The 23,074-nt window shown below is 37.8% G+C and overlaps 1 protein-coding gene across 2 annotated transcripts in view; it reads left to right on the top strand.

The window, feature by feature from the left end:
• The first annotated feature begins 3,963 nt into the window (after window positions 1-3,963).
• The window catches only part of lingo1a (leucine rich repeat and Ig domain containing 1a), a 137,270-nt gene continuing 118,159 nt past the window's right edge, over window positions 3,964-23,074 (top strand). Inside the window, exon 1 of one of the 2 annotated variants that reach the window (XM_085164656.1) lies at window positions 3,964-4,365. The gene's annotated coding sequence lies outside the window, so the exon portion shown is untranslated. Of the gene's footprint in view, window positions 4,366-11,354; window positions 11,371-23,074 lie in introns of those variants that run through there. The other variant, XM_085164657.1, reaches the window with a different exon arrangement.

Here is a 23,074-nt window from a genome sequence, read left to right on the forward strand (position 1 = left end):
TTCAGTTTACTCTCCCTTTTAAAAACCACAAAAAGGCAAAATCGCTGCTAGTTTGTTGAACTATTGTTGGAAGCTTAAATTCAAAGTAAACTTGTAGGTTTGAACAATAATGTGTCCAAGAGAAAATAGCATGTAAATATTTAGAAATAAAATTAAACAAACAAACAAACAAAGCAAAAAACAAGTGAAATGCAGACAAAGTAGCAACTACAAAGAGGAAACCAGTGAAAACCAGTGACATCACGCCACCATAATATACGTACTATTCCTTAAATAATGAACACCCATTTGTACCAGGTGAATTTTATCCATTTAAAATTTAGACAATCCACAGCAGAAAAACAGCCAATAAATATCAAAATGAGGATTGATTTCAAACGCATAAATCAGAAGATGAGCAAGCACTTTGCCAGATGCTTTCTTTTGATTTCCATGTACTGATAAAATCATCACTTCTACCAAAAGCTAAGCTGAGAGTCAGGGAAGTATCAGCCAAGCGTAGGCTTTACATGGTCACACAATCATGACAACAGGGCCATGTTCAGCCCTGACAAAATGTTATTTAAATGGAAATTGTACTGTGTTGAACACACCCTTGTGTTACACAAATGTCGCTTGCTGTGGCAGCTGAACCCCTTACGTGCTTTGCCTTTTTAAAACAGATGTTATGTATTCATCACATATCAATCAACAAAAAGAAGGCATAACAAAGAGATTAGAACCAAAACGTTGCTTTTTGATAAACCTTATAGTTAGGGCTGCAGGACTACACGTGCTGTACTGAGCACTTTTCCACTCACCTCTTTTCATTCCCCACATGTTTATATACCACTGAAGCATGTCATTACATTTTTGTCTTCTCTCTTCTTTAGTCTGTGCTTTGTCCTGTCTCCCTATGCCGTCTTTCTTCTTTTCTCTTTCTCCTCATCCCCAACTGTTCGGTTCTGCCAGAGGTTTCTTCCTGTAAAAGGTTTTTTTTTCTTCCCATCTTTCCAAAGTGCTTGCTGATGGGTCGGGTCACTTATTGTTTTCTTCGGCCTTTACCTTAGACAGAGTAAAGAAGAGGAGAATGCTATGCTGATTGCTGTACTGATAGGGTAGCAGCTTTTGGTGGATGTAGTGTGATGGCGTGGGGCAGCATCTCGGTCACTAGCACAGCAAGGCTTGTCATCATTGGAGGCAATCCCAATGCGGTGAGACACCAAGATGAGATTCTGCAACCTGTGGCCATCCCATGTCTCCACAGCCTGGCACCAAGATGACAGCACTCACCCCCACAGAGCAGGTTTTAAGAGAGACTACCTCCAGAATGTGGGAGTGGAGAGGATGGAATAGCCTGCCCACAGTCCTGGTTGAAGATGAGGGTTGAAGAATGAGATGCCATCCCACAGCAATGTGTGACCAAGCTGGTGAGGTTGTTAAATTAATAAATTTAATTTTTTTTTGTTTCATCAGACTCCAATCATCCAATAAAAGACACAGAGCAAGAGTTAATAGCAGAATAAGCTGTTTGGCACCGGCAGAGAAGATTTGACATGTTTTTCATGCGCAAAACCCACATACTCAACTCTGCTGCTCAACCTACAAATACCTCCTTACAAATGTGGCACCATTTAACTAAAAACAAACAGTCTTTCCAACAGTATACGATTTATTTCGAGGACGGATTGTTTCAACAAAGAAATCATCGACCAAACACAAATTTCCTTACTTTGTTTGCTAAGTTTATATTTTTTTCCTTGAGTGAGAACTTTATGTCACAAGCAGTGTTCTGAGCTGCAGAAGGAAAATTATATCCAGCCTATAACAAAGCAGTATAGAAGTCAGGGGTTGGTGGTGGGGTCTCTGCTGGTTATCATGACCTTTAAATGTAATCCTGACATTAATGTCTGTTGGGCTTGTTCTCTACAGCTATTCTAGTGAGTAACACGGTGACACAACATTACCTACATTAAAGGCTCATTGCACTTTAGCTCCTTCAATAGCAGAGCCTTTTGTTAATATTACACATACATCCAGTCAAGTCTGCAACAATGTGTGCAGTTGTCTAGCAAAAGCCGTGGAGCCATGATGGCAGGCTCTGCGGCGGCAGGCGTGTGGTGATTTGTGTGCTAAATTAAATTTTATGTGCAATACAACCATGAATATCCAGAGCATTATTTAACATATTCAGTCTGTGCATCTGGATTACCTTCCCCTGTTCCTAAGCAAACATTTTTTTAAATACTGACTTTTTTTTATTGAAGACCTGCAATACTAACTTCCACAAATTAGCCTTAGCTGTGGTTTGTAATAACTAGCAACTGTTAACATGTTAAGATACTAAATCTTAGTATCGTAACTGTACTTGTGAGCATGCTGGCAGCTATAAGCTAAAAGCACTACTGCCCCTAGTGGCTCACAGAGCTGTTTCTGTAGGTGTCTATAAGCTAGAAGAAGGATAACAGGCTTTACTGCTGCAAAAGTATGATTAAGTGTAACAGTTTAGTTAACAGGAAGAACTGAATCCTTTCAATTAAAATCTACAATATGAAGAATAAATATAAAAAGTACACATATATTATATAAATATAAAAAGTAAATAGTTATAATATAGTCTAATCTAATAGTAACTTCCACATTTTCTCATGCAACATAATTAGGAGAATTAATCTAGTAAACATTGTGTTATATGGGTAAAAACCTCAAAGTGTCCACTAAGATCAATAAATCTTAGTATGGAAGTTTGATAAGACAACAAAAACCACATTTTTATCTCCATATTTGTTTGTACCATGTATTTATCAGCTTCTTTCAGATCACGCTGTAAAAATCAGTCATTTTCATTGCGCAAGGTCGACCAAAGATCCTCGACCGCTGAAATGCTTCAGTTGAAATCCATGGCTCCACTGAGGCGAGAGATATCTTGACAGAGCTCTACAACAAGCCCTCCATCCATCCACCACTACTTCTTAATCCTGTCTGTAAGCTCATCGCAGTGGGGTGTCCTGACCACTTATGCCACCCATACTCTTAACCCCTGCCTTGAAGTGTACGCCGATTTAGAGCATGAATCATCAGTGTAGGATTGTATAGAGTGAGTCATGTCAGCCGAGGGATGCCCGCTGCAGTTTTCAAAGAATGTGTTGGCGGAAATATTTCGCAATCTACGTGGTGGTTTGGACAATACTGGAGGACACATTCCTGTGAGGGCGATGACCCAAAGATAAATTTATCATGCCCAATTTCACTTTCATCTCAAGATGGTAGCGGGAATACCACATTGAAGAATACTGATGGTTGCTTTATTCAATATAACTCAATGCTTGAAATTCGATTATATCTGACATATTTTTGACCCAATTGTGCAGTCTCAGATCAAATCTCCTGCTCTTTCTCTGTGATTGTTAAAGCTTTGTATGTTATGCACTGTATACACTGCATGAGCATAAATCAAACAGCACCTACTGTCATAAACGGCAAACCCTAGTGAGAGCTGGAAGATGCTGTGAGTTGAGCTGCTGTAATAATTGTTTGCAAAGTTAGTTGATATGGAGTTTGTTGATTCACTAGTCCACCCAGTCAGTTTTAGATATTGCCTATCTATTCATTGCATCAGCCTCCTCTCTTTCTCATCTTTCTCAGCCATCTTTCCAGCTTGTTTATCTGTCCGGCTCTGAGCAGGAGCAAAGGACATTACTCAGCTCTCAGATGCACAAACAGATCTGATTAAAACAGCTTCCATGCTTTTCACTTTCATCCCCATATTTAGTTGTTTAACATCACCCACAGTGTATTCAGATGGAGATATGGTGAAATAATTTCATTAGCTCCTGCTGTTACATTTGTGCAACTCACACTGCAATTCAGATTGAGGGCGAAATAAGGAGGAATGGAGAGACTCTCTGCTCCCCTCCCCTCTCTCAATCTCTCATCATGCTGCAGCTCCTCCCTCCACCTTGCCCCTCTCCAGATTCCCTGCTTTTCTCCGTCTCTCTCTTTCTCTGTCTCTATCCCTCCTTCGTTCTCCTCCAATCTTTCAGCCTAGCTGAGACTTACACAGGATACACCCTCCCTACGTGTTTGTATGTGTGCGATTCCCCCATGTGAACTGCATGTGTCAGTGTGTGCAGACATGTGGCTTCGCAGCTGACGGCAAGGACTCGTGAAGTGCTCAAGACTTGGATATCAGATCCTTCTCCTTATGCATATTTACCACATTTTTAACATCTCTCCAGAATCTTTCCATTAAAGAATCTCATTTTTCCTCCTCTTGAGGCAGCATCTCGATGGAATCTTCAACCCTTTCCCCAGTATACTGGATTTAATGAGCAGCCACTGTGGAATGAAACAAGTAATTTTTGGATTTTCTTCATTAGAGCTCTGGTAAGGAGATCTGTCTCCCTCTCTCCCACTTACTCTCTTTCCACATATTTGTCTCCTTTCCTTGCACTTCATACCTTATTTACTTTTCACAACATATTGACAGGTGCAGGCAGCACAGATTATGGAATGGGGTGCAGTTAAATGATGCAGAGAAAGCTACTGAGGGCATGGAGAGGAGGTGAAATGTAAATAGGCTAGCTGGGTAGTATGAGCAGACGTAGAAAAAGAAGCAGGGAACAAAAATGTGTGCCGACACCAGCAGTGTTGTTCGTGCTGTTAGAGGCTTGGGGGGAAAAAATGCTCCACTTGATACTTACTATTGATCTGCTGTTATTTTCAGAACCAGACAAGTTTGCATGGTCTAAACTGTGAGTGATAGCATTAGTTTTAGCTGTTCAGAAATGCTGACAGGACAATACTTTGTAATAAGAAGAAGACAGTTTGTGATTCTAAGTTTGTGATTCTAAGTTTGTGATTCTAAAAAATTCATCACATTCAGTGCACTCAAATATATTCTCATGTATGCGGCCCCTTTTTTTCTGTTTATGCAACATGTATGTCTGTTTGCTAATGAACGTGTGATACAACAAGGCAAGACTTGGATTCGATTCTTTGGATGTTTGCCTTCATACCTATATTCTAGTCAAGATATTCTTGGCGTGAACAATGTGTGTGTGTGTGTGTGTGTGCATGCATGGTGGATTGGGGGGAGGGGGGGGGGGTTTGTGGCATGTTGATTTACCTGATTACCTTTATGCAATATCTAAGACTTAAAAAGTGATCAAGCATTCATTTAAATGATTCACTTGCAGATGTCCATGTATGACTTTTTTCTGTGTTGGTTATAAATTATCTTTAGCATTACATTACGCTAATCACAACTGGAAATCCTGTGTAAGCATCAGCAAAGCTGAGGCAGCTGTTTTGGACCCTTCTATAGGCTGGATGAGGCTCTTCTTTTTTTTAATCTTTTCACTGTTCCACTTTTACTCTTGTGTCTATAAACTCTGAACGGAGAGGAGCTATTGTTAGAAGGGAGAGGTGAGAGTAACCAAGAGAAAGCGTGTGCAGGGGAAGCTTACGTATAATGGTAGAGAAGACTGCTTGTGGAAGGTTGAAAAAGGGAGAGAGCAAATGAGAGAGAATATAGTGGTGAAAGACTGACAGGAAGCCGGAGACAATAGATGACTGAGAAGGTGTGCGGATGAGCTAATAAGCCTCAGAAAGAGCTTTTAAAGCATGGAATCCTCTTTTGAGGCTCTTTTGGCAGAGGGTCAGTTTACAGAAATATCCACACTCTCCATAGGAAAACATGTGATAGATAGGCCAAGACCTGCATCTCGCATATGCCTGCCTACATTTCCTGTAAAGGACATCAATATTTATCACATTTCCCATTTCAGAGAAGAAACCACGATAACGCCAGAGGATGGAAAAATAATAAAAGATAAATCAAATTACCCCACCTTGGGTAGACCTTCTGCTTCTGTTTCATTTATAATTCCTTTGCAGCACTTAGGAAAGGCAGGCTGTTACCGCTGCTTATTGAAAAACAGGTGCAGAACTGTGGCTCACATTTATTTGATTCTACTGCACATCTTCTGTCATGCTGACAATGGTAATCAAAAATCATTTTTTAAAAATATATATTCAACCAGATTATTGGTGAGTATTGAGGCTGAGAAGTCTCCATGCATTACGAGTATGGATTTATGAGTTTTCAGATTGACAACAGGGATATGATTTTACTCAGTGAAGCTTTTAGGAGCGTTTTAGGGCTCACGAAAGACTGCATCCGGAACATATTCCAGGATGCATTACTGTTAAATGCTAAGCTGAAAAGTTAAAGGTTCAAAACTCTATATTTTCAAATAACATATTGATTGGTTTGTTTGGTAATTTTTAAATAGCCTCTCCCCATTTCTCTCATCCACACATACACACAGGCAGGGGATAGACTTAAATGTGGCTAGCAGGAGTCATTTTACCTTACTTGCCTGCAGTAAAAGCTTGTCATGCAGTGGATGACTTGCATCCAAGAGTGACTCATGCTGCCCAAGAAAGCTTCTCCACCCACAGCAAAGAAGTCCTGATACTGCCCATCACCAAATGAGAAATTAACAACTCATTTTTCCTCAAATTTCACGGCAGTTATTCTCAAGTCCATTATAGCAAATACCAGTTATTACTGATGTGGTTTCATGATTTACCATGATCCATGAAATGAAGTTGGCAAATTAGTTGCAGCAATTGACAGCTAATTGTGTCCGTAGTGGTGGACTAGCATTGAAAAGTTGTGTGAATTGGAGCTTCTCATCCAAGTGTACTCTCAGGCTAGACCCAAGTTTGCACTTCTGCTACATGAAAAGGTGGTTAGAGCTGTTTTGAACGCTAAATACTAACTGGAGTTTGTGTGTAAATATAAAACTCTCAAAATGATAATCAAAACTAAATGCAGTCAGTCATATTTTCAGTCAGACACTTTTACTCATGACCTAAAGCCATACAATATCCAGGCCTGTTAGATAAACATTAGCAACCAATAATCACACATTTTTACAACAAAGAAATGAGTGGTAGCTTAATAAGACTTTTGCACACTGCTGTAAATCATTATCTTTAATAACCATCCAGTAAAAGACAACCTTTACATTTTGTTTGTGACAGTGAATTACCAGCAAACAAACCTAATGAACTCCTAACAGACTAAAATAGATTTTAGGTGTATATTCCAAGTCTTGCCTGTTTGATTGTGACTAATCAAAACATTGTGACACAGATTAAAACACCAGTTTTACTATAAAAAAAGAAAAATGTATTTAACTTGTCTAACATAATAATCTTATCTACTCTTAATTTTATCAGTGCAGGCATATTTCAGTGTATTCATAGTGGTATAAATCTGATATGAGTTAGACATTAAAATGTAAGGCTACCAGCCATAGATACCTGATTTTGGGAACAATAACACAGGTACAGTAATCATAAAAGCTGCTATTATTTTTGAAAAATTAGACTAACTGTGTTTTCTCTGCTGAGCTCTTAGAGAAAACACAACACTGAAATCTGCAGGGTTTCTTACTGCTGTTAGTTGATGTTAAAGTCATTTATCTATTATAATGAGTTCTGATGAGTTGTAATGAGTCCTACCTAGGGATGGGTACCGGTGTCCGTTCTGACATAAACGGTAGTAACCAGACCGAAAAGCAGCGCACATTTCGGTGCTTTTTTTTCCTGAGATGTGATACACTTTGAATTCTAGCCAATCATTTTACGTTTCCGAGGATAGTAGGCGGGTCCAGGTACGTACGTTCTTTTAGAGCAGAGCTACAGATAAAAAATGCCCGAGGCGAAGCGGTCAAAAGTCTGGCTGTACTTCACAGCAAAAGATGCAAACTCAGCAGCCTGCAACAAGTGCTTTAAGGTGATACTGTGGAAAGGAGGTAACACCTGAAATCCGATGAAACACCTGACGACGCATAGCGTTTTTTTTTAAAAGCCGAAAAATGCGCCGTATTTGATAGCCTGCTGCGGGACCTCACACCGAGCACATCTACGGTGGGTGTGGTGCCTGTTATCGGACCTAGAGTTAGCAACATCCCCCAAAAAGCTGAAGAGTACAGTCCTGGCCCCTAGCCCTGCCAGTGTAGCAGAAATGATGAAGGATGATGATGGCAGCAGCAGCCGTTCTTCTCTGCGTGAGTAGCTTAATGTTGTTCGTGTGTAATTTACGTTGAGTAGGCTAACTACGTTATTACATTAATGCATGTAAGGTGAACTAGCAAACATCATCATAGCTACATGCGGCTGTCTTCTTGTTTGATGGCAGATACTCCCTTCACCCTGGCCAAAAAGGCTAAAATGACCAAATAAAAAGTGGGAAACAGTTAAACATGAGAGGTTTTTGGACAAAGTTTTTGTTTTTTCCATTGTTTAAGCACTGCTTCCAGCCAAGAGTGATACCATATATGCTTATAGCTGCAGAAAAGGCTAACATTGTTATTTTTTTACAAAAAAAACAGCTGAACATGAGAGGTTTTTGGACCAATTTTGTGTTCTCCATTCTTTAAGCACCGGTTTGAGCACCGTTTAAGCACCGGCACCGTTTCAAAAGTACCGGTTTGGCACCGGTATCAGATAAAACCTAAACGATACCCATCCCTAGTCCTACCCTCAACACTACCTTCCCCCATGACAGTCTTTTTTGCACTGTAGTTGACATAGATACGGAAATATGATGTCAGCCTTCATTTCTTAAATAAATCTTTAATTTTTACTTTCGTTTTACCATTGTTTTGTCGATAGTATTTGTCTCCACTTTTCTTGATGTGCTCACATGAGTGTATAAATGTAGTTCACAGCAGCTTGATGTTAAGGATATTACTCAGCAATTGTCCAGGAAGGATGAATGCACACTATCCCTTCTCTTCCCCTTCTAAGTTTTTTTTTGGCTTGCTGAGTGAATATAAATCTTTTAAACTGAAAATCGTATAAATATTTCAGAAACTCCTTTCTATTTTCTATATTTTGTTGCATCACTAGGCCAACATCCTTGTTTGTTACAGTTTTGGCACATGATTCACCACCCTGACCTCACTTCCTTCTCCGTTGACCCCCTTTAAAAAAAGAAAGAAAGAAAGAAAGAAAGAAAGAAAGAAAGAAAGAAAAATAATACTTGAGATATACTGCACATATGGAAAAATAACTCAGTTGTAAATCACTTGTAAGGTTTGGCATTTTTGTTTTTGTTGATGATGACTTAAGCTATTGATTATGACTCTGCATTAATAGCCCTGTCCCTTCATTCATCCAACTGATATAGAGCAATGCCTAGACCATTACATCACTACAGATTGGGTTTTTTTTTCCCCATCCCTGTCACATGCTGAACGTTTTGGAATTTACAACCATGAATGCATTGAAACAATATTGCATTAGAGCCATCTTAAATTTAATTTGCCCCAATATAGTTTCATGTCAGCATTGCCACATTTAACTGGCCTTTACAACTCAGACATGTGGGCTAAATAAGCACACAAACACAAGGTCAGGCTTGTGACGATGTATGTGTGGGGGGCTACATAGATATATCATTAATTTAAATTGAGAGAAAACAGTTTGAGAGTATTTCTAACAGTTGTTTTTATTTTAATTTCGAGGTAACAGAAATATATATTTGCATAGACTTCATCAGCCAGTGTTTGTCAGGGGAAGATATAGACAAGCTTTTTTTCTTCATACTTGTAGCTGGGAATGATATAGATGATGTGTCTCTCTGTCTTATCAGTATTAGTATTTTGTGGCTGTGTCATTTTGGTGGGGTTTTTTGCATTATGTGGGGCGGATCGTGTTATATTAATAAGTGTGTCCCTCTCCTGATATTGCAACTCACCAAGTGCACTGTATATTAGGGCTGGGCCATATCATACCGTTCATGGTAATACCGGTATAATGTCGGGCAACAATAAGAAAATGAAATATCGCGATAGAAAATGAGTAAAACGTTTATGCGCAGTGCCTTTGTTTTCATATGCACATGGTGGAAAAAGCATGACGGCAATGCAGAATGAGAAGGGCGAAAGCGGATCGTTGAATGAAACGGATGAACCAGAATTGGTTTGTAAAAATGCTGCAACTTCAGTAGTGTGGAACTGGCTTAGCTTTCGTCCGTCAGATACACAACAAAGCACTATTTTTGGTAGAGCATGCTAGCGGGCCGTCATTGTTACTGTGTTTTTTGGAAAATACGGCACATTTAAAATCAATCCTTTGATTTTTCTGAAAATCGACAGTGCCCCTTATAATCCCGTGTGCCTTATGTATGAATTCTGGTTGTGTTCACTGACCTCAAAACGATTTTATGTCGTACACTGCGCTCGAAAATCTGTCAAATGTTTCAGTACAACTTTGCTAAGCTACGAACCTGCACTGCTTCATGGATTGTTGGAGCATTACGGCTATCGTAGGCAGGAACCTCGCGGAGTGATACGTACTGTGCTTCAACATAATATTACGGTATTGTGTGTGTATAACCTCTTTTTAAGTTTTGTGGATATTATACATGGTTATGCTGAGGATATGTCGGCCAGTTTCCACTGGAAACACCTTTTGGTTAAACTGTCAGCAAGGAATTTGCATTTGCACTGTTAGATTTTTATATAACTTTAATGCACATAAAAAAACAGCTGCTTGTTTAAGTGAAAATACATTGATGGGTTTTTTGTTTTTGTTTTTGCACTAATAAAGTTGTGGAGTTGTAAAGTATTTTGTTGGAGATTTATTTTCCTGGATGATTGAGAATGCATCAAGACGAACACTTCTTTAACTTCAGTAGAGTGTCTCTGATTCCTGGCCCACATAGCAAAACACCATAAAAATTTGGGAGGAGGTTAGGTTTGACAAATACTACATGTCCATCTACTGTAGATGCTCCCGGCATTTTGCAAAGGATGTAACTGCAGGGATTGTGTAGGATTGAAATGTTCACTGAAAGCTCAAATTAAGTAGAAAGGCACCATATGAGTATTTAAAATTTACACTGTTATGTTGTATCATTGAAAAGGCCATTATATTCATTGTCTTTTCCTCTAGGAACACAAATAACTGCGAAAAACAAGCATTTTTACCAGACTGGAGTTAACTTGTTGCTTAGCTGAAACTGTATACTGAAAGAGTGGCATAGTTTGCCTTAGTCAAATAGTAGAAAAATTAAATAGTTGCCAAGTAACAGATTTTCTCTTAATTTAATTTCATATTTTCTTCCCTGTGATGCTTTGGTTAGCCCAGCATCAATTTGCATTTGTCAAAAAAGCATGGGACCAAACATCAGAGTCAATTTCTGAGACCAGTTTATGCACAATCTCTGACATGCATTTGAGCATTGAGATTTCTACACCTGTTAGGCAATACAATGTGCAACATGATCCAGTCTTAATATGTGAAATTTTTTTCTGTCACCGCAGGTATTTATTTCAGACAACTGTCATCCATCATCTTTGAAGAAAAGTGAGTTTTTTAGCATCTATTGAGCAATTCCTGCATCATTTCCTCCTCCCAAGCATACTGAAGTCTGCATGCACTATGATCAACATCAGCTGAGAGTGAAAACATAGGCTAAATCAAACTGGCAATATTTGCAATCATCATGGATGATGCACACCGTTTTATTTTTAGGATCAGTGCTTAAGAAAATATGTATGTATACATGCAAAATGTGAAAGTCAGTGTTTTACCCAATTGTTGCTAACTTTCAAGACCACAGTATCGTGGAACATAAATAGTAGTGCTGAGCAGGGGTAGAATGACATTTAGAAGATAAGGACTACCCTTGCTTGTTTTTCACATTCAGTATAAGGAGGGACCAACAAATTCATGTAGTTAACTTGATGACATTTTGTTATATATGGTACATGTATATTTTCACTTTCACAGCCAAATTGTTACCATTCACCTGAGCAAGTGGAATGTTTCAGGCTGAAACAAAAAAGCAACACACACACACACACAAAAAAAAATTAGGCTGATGGTGGCCTAAATAGCCATCAGTGTCTATGTACATTTTAAAAGATTTCAGGAAAAACAAGTGTCCAAACTTGGGTTTTCTTTGTTTTTATTCCAAGACCATTCTGTGTCGTGTTGCATTTTGGCCAGTGCTTTACACTCATTTTCTTTTGGTCATTACCACAATCAGTATTATCATTTATCATATTAAAAGCATCATCTATGAGATATTTTAGTATTTATCATTAAAAACTGCTTAGGTTTAAATAAAAAGACAGTCAACATTCCTCGTGAATTTTAATTTTATGAATCAAGGGGGTCGCCCATAGGTAAAGCATGTCAAACCCTCAACCTCTGGGCAACCACTTTCAAATGCAAGGTGATTGCAGAGGTTGGGTGATGGGGGACAACCTGTCACCAAACAGTCACAGTCCAACTAAGACTGACTGCAGTCACTTGTTGACAAACTGACAAAGGTTTGCAGATAATCACCTTTTAATGTCAATTTCTGTGTCCATAGACAACAAAGATTTGTGATTTTTTTTTTTTTCCAGTTTATCTTACTCATTCCCATATCATAAATAGACTACATATAATTGATAACATGACCCCATTCGATTGTAAACTGCTAACAGACTGCTAGTCCCCCTGATTGTGATTTTATTAGTGTCTTAATGAACCAAAGTCCCTTTGAGCTGACTGTAGGAAACAAGGCAACAAAGGCAACAAGATTGCAAGTCATTTGTACTACCAATAACTGTGTTTAAAATGGCAGTATATCTTACTTTCCATGGTTACAAATTATTCATGACAATGTTTTATCCTTAAACTGATCTCAATAAATAGTTTTGGACAAATTTCAAGTGCCTAAAGCCTCGATACACCAGTGGTCTTCCCACACTGGCATTTCTACTAACCGTGCCTGATTATATCTCTATTCAGGACTGTGTGGGTGTTTAAAGACATGCTTATTTAACAGCTTCATCTCTCTGCTATTAGTTTCTCTGCACCTGTTGGGTGCACCTGGTGGATGTTTTACACCTTCATGAATGTGATTAGTACATGGACTTTATTGGTATCACTTAATTTTAGTCATTGCATAACTCATGACCACCTGAGTCTAATTGTCTATAATAAAACAAAAACACCTGTGTCCAACATGCTTGGAAACAAATTTAGGTTTATCAGTTCTTTGCAGTCCAACTTGTCTGTCTTCATCTTGCAGCAATGTAGGTTTTAATTGTATGGTACCGTGGGATAGTTCAGCAGTGTATATGAAATGTATCGCATTTGTATGATAATAATTTAACATACCAGTCACCATATAAGAAACTGGAATTGACACTTTCTGGCAAAGAGTCTAGTCTTTTGGCTGTGATTTCATAGCAGAGTTTCTTTTTCCTTTGGAGGAAGCTCCAGAGATTTTTGCCTGATAGTTTATGCAGTCTGTAGTTGGTTCTCACCAGCTTCAAATTAGGCTATATGTATGCAGTTTGCAGTTGGTGAACAGCATCTAAAAGTATTTCTAAGGTATTTCATGAACAGTCTTGTTTACATTGGGCACATATTGGTGCTATGTACATATGTCACAGAAGATTTAAAGCAGTTTATTTTTTTGTAACATGCAGTTTGCTGAATGTGCATATGCATGTGCTGAAAGCATGTCTGGTTGCACATGTTAGTAGTTTGCATTTGCAAATTGGTGCCATCATTACCTGGGATCACTGATCTATATATGATGGCATTAACATGCACTTTACTACTCATTATCTTCTTCAGCAAGTAGTAAACGTTGTCAGCAGTTGCCAAAAGAAGATTTAGTTAGAGGGGAGGCGCAGGTAGTGGAAGGGAGTGTGTATTTCAGTCTTCCGATATAATGACATTAAATGGAGCAGGCTCAGGTGAGCTTCACACATTCAAGCTAAATTGGAAAGGACCATCACGGCAGTGGGATAAGTGCCACTGGTGAACAAGTAGAGATCTAACAGTGAAGGGGGTTTGAGAGTATTATTACTGACAGAACTCCATGTTGTTTCAGAAAAACCTTATTCTGTAGACTGTGAAAGAATGACAAATACATACACAGGTGGTCTTCTTTAAAAGAAAAAGAATAATAACTGTGAAGGCTGTGTTTTTCATTTTAAAAGTTACCATTACAGGTCAGCAGACCTAATTCCCTGACGGGTGATGGACTAAGCACATTAAAAAATGCATTCCCCTCAAAAACACTCTCGCTCATCACATTTTGAACAAAATAACACTCTGTCATCGTCCTTTGGTGTTCCATCTTATTACCATATTTACCCTTTTAACATAACATACGGGTTTAAATCCTGTCCTGGATCACTGCTTTAGAGTTTTTGACTTTTCATTCTCGCTGTTTACATAGGCTTATGGGCAGTAAGTAATAGTTTCCCTTTCACAATGTTAATTTCCTGTGAGAAGTTATACAAGTTTTGTGCAAAAGGGGGATCACTCTGTTAAAATGGAACAGCAAGAGGTCCTGACCAACTCTCAGTGTAGGATGATTACACTATGATCAAGGCTCACGACACATGCCTAGGTGAATCACTGGTAATGAGTAGTTACCAGTGATATATAAGCCACTTTCAACTGCTTTCTTGACCAAGAGGTCACCACAACAGGCAGTTCCACATGTTTGATCTGGCAGAGTTTTACACCGGTTGTCCATCCTGGCACAACCGTAAAGGGGGATTTGTATCTCAGGCTGGAAACAAACCATCAGCATTCCACTTGCTAAGCAAATGTGCTAACCGCTACACTGCCTAATGATAATAATAATAAAAATAATAATAACAGCAAAACCTAAGTTGAATTGATTTTGTTAAACAAAATTAATGTAGAAGAATGGCCACAGCATATTGGTATTCTATAAGGCTTACCTACCCAGCTCTCTAAACCAGACCCGACATTTAATTTGCAACCAAAATGAGGTGAACTTTGTGTGAAGTGGGTCATTTTACTGCTGTAATCGAGGTGCCCCCACTTTGCTCTTAATCTGACTTCCACTATATGAGAGGACACAACCGTGTGCGTGTGCGCGTGCGCGCATGTGAGAGAGTGTAGAAAATTGTCTTCAATAATAATTAATGAGAGTGAATTCTCAAATAGTTTGAACGGGAAACCGAGCCAGACAACTTAAAGACAACGTGAAAGCACATTCGGAGCGACTTTCTTTCGTAATTCAAGTTCAAACACAAGCATGTGCCCGAACAAGTGTGGAGAAATCATTACAGCAGGAGCAGAAAGTGGACGAACCCCTCAAGGTGCAGAGAGAGAGAGGAGGAAGAGAGAAAGCAATAACACTGTGTCCCTTTAATGTTGTAGCTTTCAACATGGCGAAGCTACAGTGCTTGTAGCATTTATAGATGTTACCTTTCAGTGATTGGTGTGAAATAGTGCAGAACGCTGAATAATTCTCCCAGCTGGATATTAGGACTTTAATCCCTTATATGTTGGCTAAGCTTTAAGATTACTTATGTTAGTATCTTAAGATTATAAAATGTTGTTTTGCTTCAACTTCTTAACATTCATTATGATATTGTACTACAATTGCACTTTCAATTTGATGCCAGAAACTGGCTGAAAAAGGATTTTTAGATGTTCCTCCTGGGCATTTTTTTTCCTTTTTAGTGCATCTCTACTTTCTTCTAGGTCAGGCTAATGAATACATTTTTGTCACACATCTTCACGGATCACACAGTTTCTTTCTTTTGTGTTTATTTTGTTTTATTTATTTTCATGGCTGTATTATAAATGTTGCAGTTTTTTAAAACAGAGAAAAAATCTTAATAATTGAATTCAACAAATTCAACTGTATTTAGAGAAGTCAAGATGAATGAATCAGTCACAACATATTCTTCAACTCTTCAGAGTTCTTGCTGTACATTTTGTATCTGAACTGTAAGCTAATTGTTTCTGGTCCGATCCTATCTTCTAACTGTAGCTACACACAACACACACTTCTTGCTGACAGCGGTTACGTTAAAGCACAGATACGCAATCTCTTCTAAACTACTGCACTACCAGTCACAAACTTGAACACATTCAGCCATGCTGTACTTTACATTTTTGAGAAAATTGTCTTTTTGAAATTTCTCTGAAGTTGTTGCATACCTTTGAAACCACTTACTGCTGCATATAGTGTAGCCATACACCTCTATCAATACATATGTTTTATCACCTCAGGAAGAAGGAAAGGCAATATAACACATGCTGGGTATGCAGTCATTTAAGTGCATATTGTTCTCATACACTCACACACAAATTGTATTTACAGGATTTTTTTAACGTGTAAATGAGCATGCTCACTTGTGTGTTTCAAATTGTTTTACTTTTGTATTCAAAATTTTGTAATTTGTAATTCCTTCTACAGGAAGGAAGTAGAACACGGATCAAAACCTTACTACCAATGCAACATTTAATTTTTTAAACTAGCATAATCTCATGTTACATCAAGTTCTGGGCAAATCAGCAGTCTTTGTGCTTTAATTCTACTTCTCTCCTACAGCATGCACATGCACAGCAATCATCTAATTACTTCAGATAATTCATTCAATAAACATTTGCCATTGATGACTGAGAAAAAAGAAAGACCTGCTGGTTCCAAATTATTCTGTGATGATTAGATAATTCAGAAGCAGCTAATCAATAATATATTTATCTCATGAATTATATCTCCTCCCTACATGAGAATATATCAGCTATATTTAGGAATAACTAGATACTGTTAGTTTTGTTTGTCCTGAAGGTTGTGTTATTCGTGTTAGACTAGAAATAAATTGACAACATGCCTTTTAAATAATAAAGTACAATATTTTTCTCAATTAATACAAACCGATTTTTCTGTTTAAGATTTTTAGATATGCATTTTTTTTTCCAAGCAAGATATCTTGTCCTGACTTACATAATAGCATGCTCTTCTAGCTCATTATAAACACCAGTGACCTCAATGTATTCTTATTTACACAAAATATCTGTGTCTGGCAGCTGCAGTGGCCCAATTTTCTGGTAAAAATCATCAAAGTTGCATCTCATCTCAAAGCTACTGGAAACAGATGGACTATCTTCTACCATAGGGAACAGGTTTAACATATCACCAGGGTTGTCCTTGGTCTTTGAAAATTTTGCTGCTGAAGAGGATGCAGCTTTTACTACCTTCTTTAAGTGATATCCTTTATCACTTGCCTTTTTCAATGATTTTCACAAATCTGGAATAGAGGGATGGTGTTAAATTTGCACTGCAAGTCGTGTATGCACTGAATTTGAAATTATTTAATTAATCAAATCCTCCACTTGCTGCAATTTATTGTCTTTACCAAGAATACATCCAATAGGAAGTTAGTTTCAAAAGAATTTGAAAATAACTACTGTCACAAGACTGAAAGGCCAGTACCAGAAACTGGACTCAAGTGCAGGGACCCAGAGCAGAGACAGCAGAACGTTTTACAATGTTTATTTCAAAGTGTGCCAAAAACAAAGGCAACAAAATGTTGTGAGGCCCAGTTAACATGGCTAGGTGGACGTGGATTTAGAAGAGGGGAATTGTGCCAGAGATGCAGACTGGAACATGGCAGTTAAGCAGTCACACTGAGGATTATGTGTATTAATTAATACATAACTGTTACTCACACTCATCATTCAACAGTGCTCATGCACTATCATGCTTATGAAGGGTTATGTTCAGTAACTTTATAACAAATATTTTAGTCTTTACATCAAATAATTTTTTGCGTTACATAAAAAAACTTTATTGATTGATTTCTAAATCTGTATCTAGGGGTGTTTTTATTTTTTATTTCGAAACTCATTTCCCCCCTGTAATGTAATGTCAGAATGGTTCATGTTCTAGTTAGGAACTAATCTAACTTTTTTCTTCACCATGTTATTTAATACAATTGTGAAAACAAGTTGTAGTTTTCACAGAACTCTATCCAGTCCAGTGAAAAAGTACACCTCATGATTCAGTAGCCTGTAGAACCACCTTTAGCAATAATAACTTGAAGCAATCATTTTCTGTATGACTTCAGCTTTTACATTATTGCAGAGAAACTTTGGAGTTCTCTTTACAACATTACTTCGGGACACTGAGGTTTGCATTTGAGGTATTTCTTTTGCATAACTCTATTAAAGTCCTGCCATAGTGTTTCAGGTGCACAGGCCCTGTGGCTGCAAAACAGTACAGAACCATCCTCTGTGCTTCACAGTTTGCTGAGGTGTTTGTGCCGATATATTGTGTTTGGCTTTAGATGTTGAATTTTTTTGCAATTCCTCCTAGTATGACAGTTTGACATTGGGGTGAATTTGCTTTAAGAAATTGTGTTAACACACAACTGAGTTAGTCAAATAGTTTCTACTTACCATCCTTATTCCAATGGAAACAGTAAGAGTGAAGAGTGCAGTTTTTCACAAGACTGCATGGATAATTGCGAAGACATGAAAACATTAGCTTTTGTTGTGCTCTTTGCTTGAGTTACTTTACCCTGTTTGACAGTTTTGCTTGGACATTTGTTATATCAAAAACTTATTTACAGTGTTAAATAGCTTTTGTGCATTTGGTTTTTCAGCGATGATGTTATGTGCCTTTTAGCTCTTGGAGCAAGGAGGCCAGCATTATCTCTCTCTCTCTCTCTCTCTCTCTTTCTCTCTCTCTCTTTTGTTTCTCTTTCAAAGATAATATAAATGTACTCCTGAACTGCTAAACAGCACAGAATTATTGCTGTTTCTGTTAAAAAGAATGAGTGCAACATTTAATTTAATGGAACATTAAGCAGTGTTGTTACTTAATCTAAAATCCATCACCGATTAAAGAATTGTAATGGAGTAAGCTTTCTGTGATCACCGTAAAAAACATATAGAAACAAAGCTAATCTAACGTTGTAAACTACTGCATCTGAAATAAATAAAAAAACAAAACTTATTTTTTATGGAAAAAAAGGAACTAAAATCTTTTTTTATTTTAGTTCCATCAAATGACAATTTTTGTCAAATAATTCATAGCATCTTCTGTCGGCAGCTCCCTTTAGGGGTCACCAGAGTGGATTATTTGCGTCCTTCTCAGCCTATGCCTTGCATGCTCCTCTGTCACGCCAACCCTCCGAATGTCCTTCTTGACCACTTCTATGAACCTTCTCTGGTTTTCTGAATCTGGTTTTGTTAAATGTCATTTCTGAGTATGTTTGTTCCCATACAAAGGTAAATCCAAAGAGAACAAAAAACTTCAGAGCATCCCTTCTTATAAGTGGAAAATTCTCCTATTTGAGAGAAGAATAAAATTTTGCCAGTGATGCTGACTTGAAGTGCTCTGCCTTTAGTGAGACAATGCAAAAACACCAATTTCAGTTCTGCAATAATTTCAGTCACTTTATCTTGTATCCACTTCAAAAGTACACCATTTTTTCCTGTCAGATTTGAACAGTCATCGGCTGTAACACCTGTCAGTTTGTCCCATTTGAGCTCAAGCTTATCTAACCATGCAGTTATCAGTGTCAAACACATCACACTTCTTGTTCAGAGCCAAGAAGAAAAAGTTTAAATAGTTTGCTTTGCTATTTAACTTACGTTCATTCTCAAAATGCCTCTTCTCAGGGCAAATTAGCATGACAGAGTCCACCAAAACCTGTATTATAAAATTCCCATTAGAGAACAGATTACTATTGTTTGTTACTTTGTGGGAAAATCACAAAGCTGGTCTTGAGTGCTCTGTCCCTAGATGCACAAAACTGGTTAAAGAGTCACTGTTGCTTATCCAACACCTCCTCATCACCCTTGTTTGCTTCACCTATATGTCCATTGAAATATTCTGCAATCACCACTCTCTACACTCAAGGACACTCTACCACTTCATCCAATTTCACAATTGCCTTTTATATTCTAATTGGCACCTAACTTGTAGGGAATATGCACTGACAACATTAAACATCACCCTTTCAGTTTCCAGTTTTAAACTCATGATCCTGTCTGAAACTCTCCTCACCTCCACAATACTACTGATATATTCTTCCTTCAACATTTCCCCTACTCTGTTTTACTTCCTATCTACACCATGGTAGAATAACTTTAATCCACCACCAATGCTCCTCGCCTTACTTCCCTTCAAACTGTTCTCTTGCACACACAAGACACACACAATCTATCTTCCATCATATCCGCCAACTCTCTCCCTTTACCAGTCATAGTGCCTACTTTTAAAGTCCCTATTCTCACTTCCATATTTCAACCTTTCCTTCCTTCTCCTGATCTCCTAACACACCTTCCCTGTCTCCTTCACCTTTGACTTTGGCCAACAGTAGCACAGTTTCCACTGACACCCTGTTGGCCAACAGCTCCAGAGGCAGTCACTGCACACCCCATATCTCGAAATAGTACTAAACAATCTGCTACCTGAAATACATGATAAGACTAAAATAGCAATAAGCGCAGTCTAGAAGTTGTGATGAATTTTCAGCCACTGGTGCTGATTTACACGTTTGATTATGTTTGTGACTCTTTGCTGTTACAATGTCTCCTGATTTAAAAAGTGAAGTTAGTGAAGGTCTAACACCACATATATATTTGCATTGGTCTCATCTGTTCCACATAACCAACTACAAAGAGGCAACAGAACAAAAGCAACTTCACAGCATGAACAGGAAAGACATCAGTCCCAATTCTAGTTTCAGTCAGTTCTTACAGCATAGACACCGTGGACTCACCAATAAACTTACAGTATTGCTTCTGCTGTATCCCTAAATATAACTTCTTTGGTGGTACTGTCTGTTCCTCTCTGTGTTCCTTTGTCTTTAATGTGGAAGTGACTTATGATATCAGTTTGCCTGATGTCTCAGATTTGCAGTAACTGATTAGAATTTTCAGTTGTAAATTCATTTTTAATTTTTTAAAATGTATTTAAAAGGGCAGGGATAGCTCAGGGGGTAGCGTGGTTACCCCACGATCGGAAGGTCGGGGGTTCGACTCCATTGAACGGCTACCCTGAGGTACCCCTGAGCAAGGTACCGTCCCTACACACTGCTCCCCGGGTGCTGCATTGGTGGCTGCCCACTGCTTCACTGGGTGAATGGGTTAAATTCAGAGGAGTATTTCCCTACGAGGACTAACACAAACATATTATTATTATTATTATTATTAAAATGACAGGTGAATGTTTGTCATTGTGTACAATTGTAAAACTGAGTCATTTTACAATTGATGAAAGAACCTCTTACTGAACAATACATGTGGGTTTTGGGAACTCAGAGTTCCTTTCTCAAGGTGCAAAATAAATATTGATTAAAATATCTTTAAATCAAGCATGCAAATTGAATGACTATGTTCGCAACAGACAATTTACTGCTAATTGTGCCAGTATTCAACAGGGGAAAAAAAGAAGCTTGTCTTATTTTTTAAACTTGACAGTTTGCAGTTATTGCAACAGGAAAAGAGTGAGACATTTGTGTGAATTTGGAATCCAGGACAAAGATGTGATAACACCATATAGATTATCATCCGCCTAATTCTAAATTTTCTCAATGAACTCAGAGATTAGCTGAGGACCTAAAGGACTCAAGTAATACCAGCGGCAACAACATTTTTGGCATTGGGTTCTTTTTAACGTCTTGTGGCTTCTGTGGCAGGTCTTTTAGAGCCTATGCAATGGGGTTCAAAGGGAAATGGTTAATGAACGGAGAGAACAGACAGGTAATGGCATTGACTTTGGACCTTAAAGTAAAGTTGACCTTGGATGGACATCAGTCTGAAAACACATTTCTCCTTAATTAAGTTTAATTACACTCAAACATATAACTTCAGAACCATAGACAGCACAAGAGGTTCTCATTAACTGTACTGTAAAAGATCTGGTTAGTAGTCAAACTAACAAATTAAGCTTTGTGCACTTTGACAATACGTGACATATTGCTCTCTCTCACACACACACACACACACACACACAACTCCCCCATGAAAGAAGAATACAAGAATACTACAGAACGCAACAAAACATTGTTGCATGGCTTGCAGTTCTAGTTTGTACCATGTCAAATACCGAAGTATTGTATGATCTATTTTCATATGCTTTTCTAATTTCTGACTCAGCCTGTGTTTACAAGCCTGTGAAAACAATAGAAATTTTATTATTTCACTCTGGTTGACCTGATTTGTTTGAAATTGTGTTCATAGAAAGTACTTTTTTTTCTTGCCGAGGTCAGGTGCTTACTAATAATACTGAGACTGTTGGGAACGGAAGGATATGGATCACAGTTTGTGGTATAATCTGGCGTATCTTAACAATCTTTAGATAGACAGATAGAGGTATATATATATATATATATATATATATATATATATATATATATATATATATATATAGCCTGCAGCCTTCAGGCCAGTTGCATCTATAGTTTGTATTTCATGCTGATTGGGTAATGCCATCATAAAATACATTATGGTAAGATTGTAACTACTGTAAATATTCTACTTATTAAATATCAACAAGATGGTAAGGATTAAAGAGGGGCAGAAAAATCTGGAGTGTTAATCCAGCATCTTCAATAAATGAATTTTAAATTTGATAGGAAGATTTAGAACATAACACTATCAAGTGATTTTTCATGTGCTGCAGCCACTGCTACTTCCAGCTGACAGCATGAAGATACACGAGCAGGAATAAGAAAATGCATTTCATGTTCTTGGTTACACCTTCAATGCAGCCTTTTTTCCCTCCTGTCATTGTGATGCATTTAAGGTGCGGATGTCAAAATCACGCTCATGCTACCGAAGAGGAGTAAACATAAACTGCAGAGTTTTTATTTTTTTTGAGGAGCAGGTAATTTGAAATGCACTTCACCAAACACAAAACTATGCAACTATACATATAGCATATCTTGGCAGCTAAATGTATAGTTGCTGAACTTCACAGTAAAGAAAAGATATATGAGAAAGACTTAAGAAAGTCTCGAAAGGAAGATAAAAGATTAAGTAAAACAGAAATGTTAATTCAGTGTCTCCTTTAATTTTTCTTTCCAAAAAAAAAAAAAAAACTTATATAGGATCTATCATGATGTTTCTGGATTTTGTAAAATATGTTACAAAATAAACTAGAGTATAGTGATTTTTTGTCATTCAGCTGAATGAAAAACTGGGCAGTTTAGTACAGGCTAGAGTTGTTAGTTTTCAGTACTGTGTTGAAGTTTGGTGCAGAGCAGGCCGTAGT

The sequence above is a fragment of the Neolamprologus multifasciatus genome, chromosome 7, assembly GCF_963576455.1.
Source record: "Neolamprologus multifasciatus chromosome 7, fNeoMul1.2, whole genome shotgun sequence".
Taxonomy (NCBI): domain Eukaryota; kingdom Metazoa; phylum Chordata; class Actinopteri; order Cichliformes; family Cichlidae; genus Neolamprologus; species Neolamprologus multifasciatus.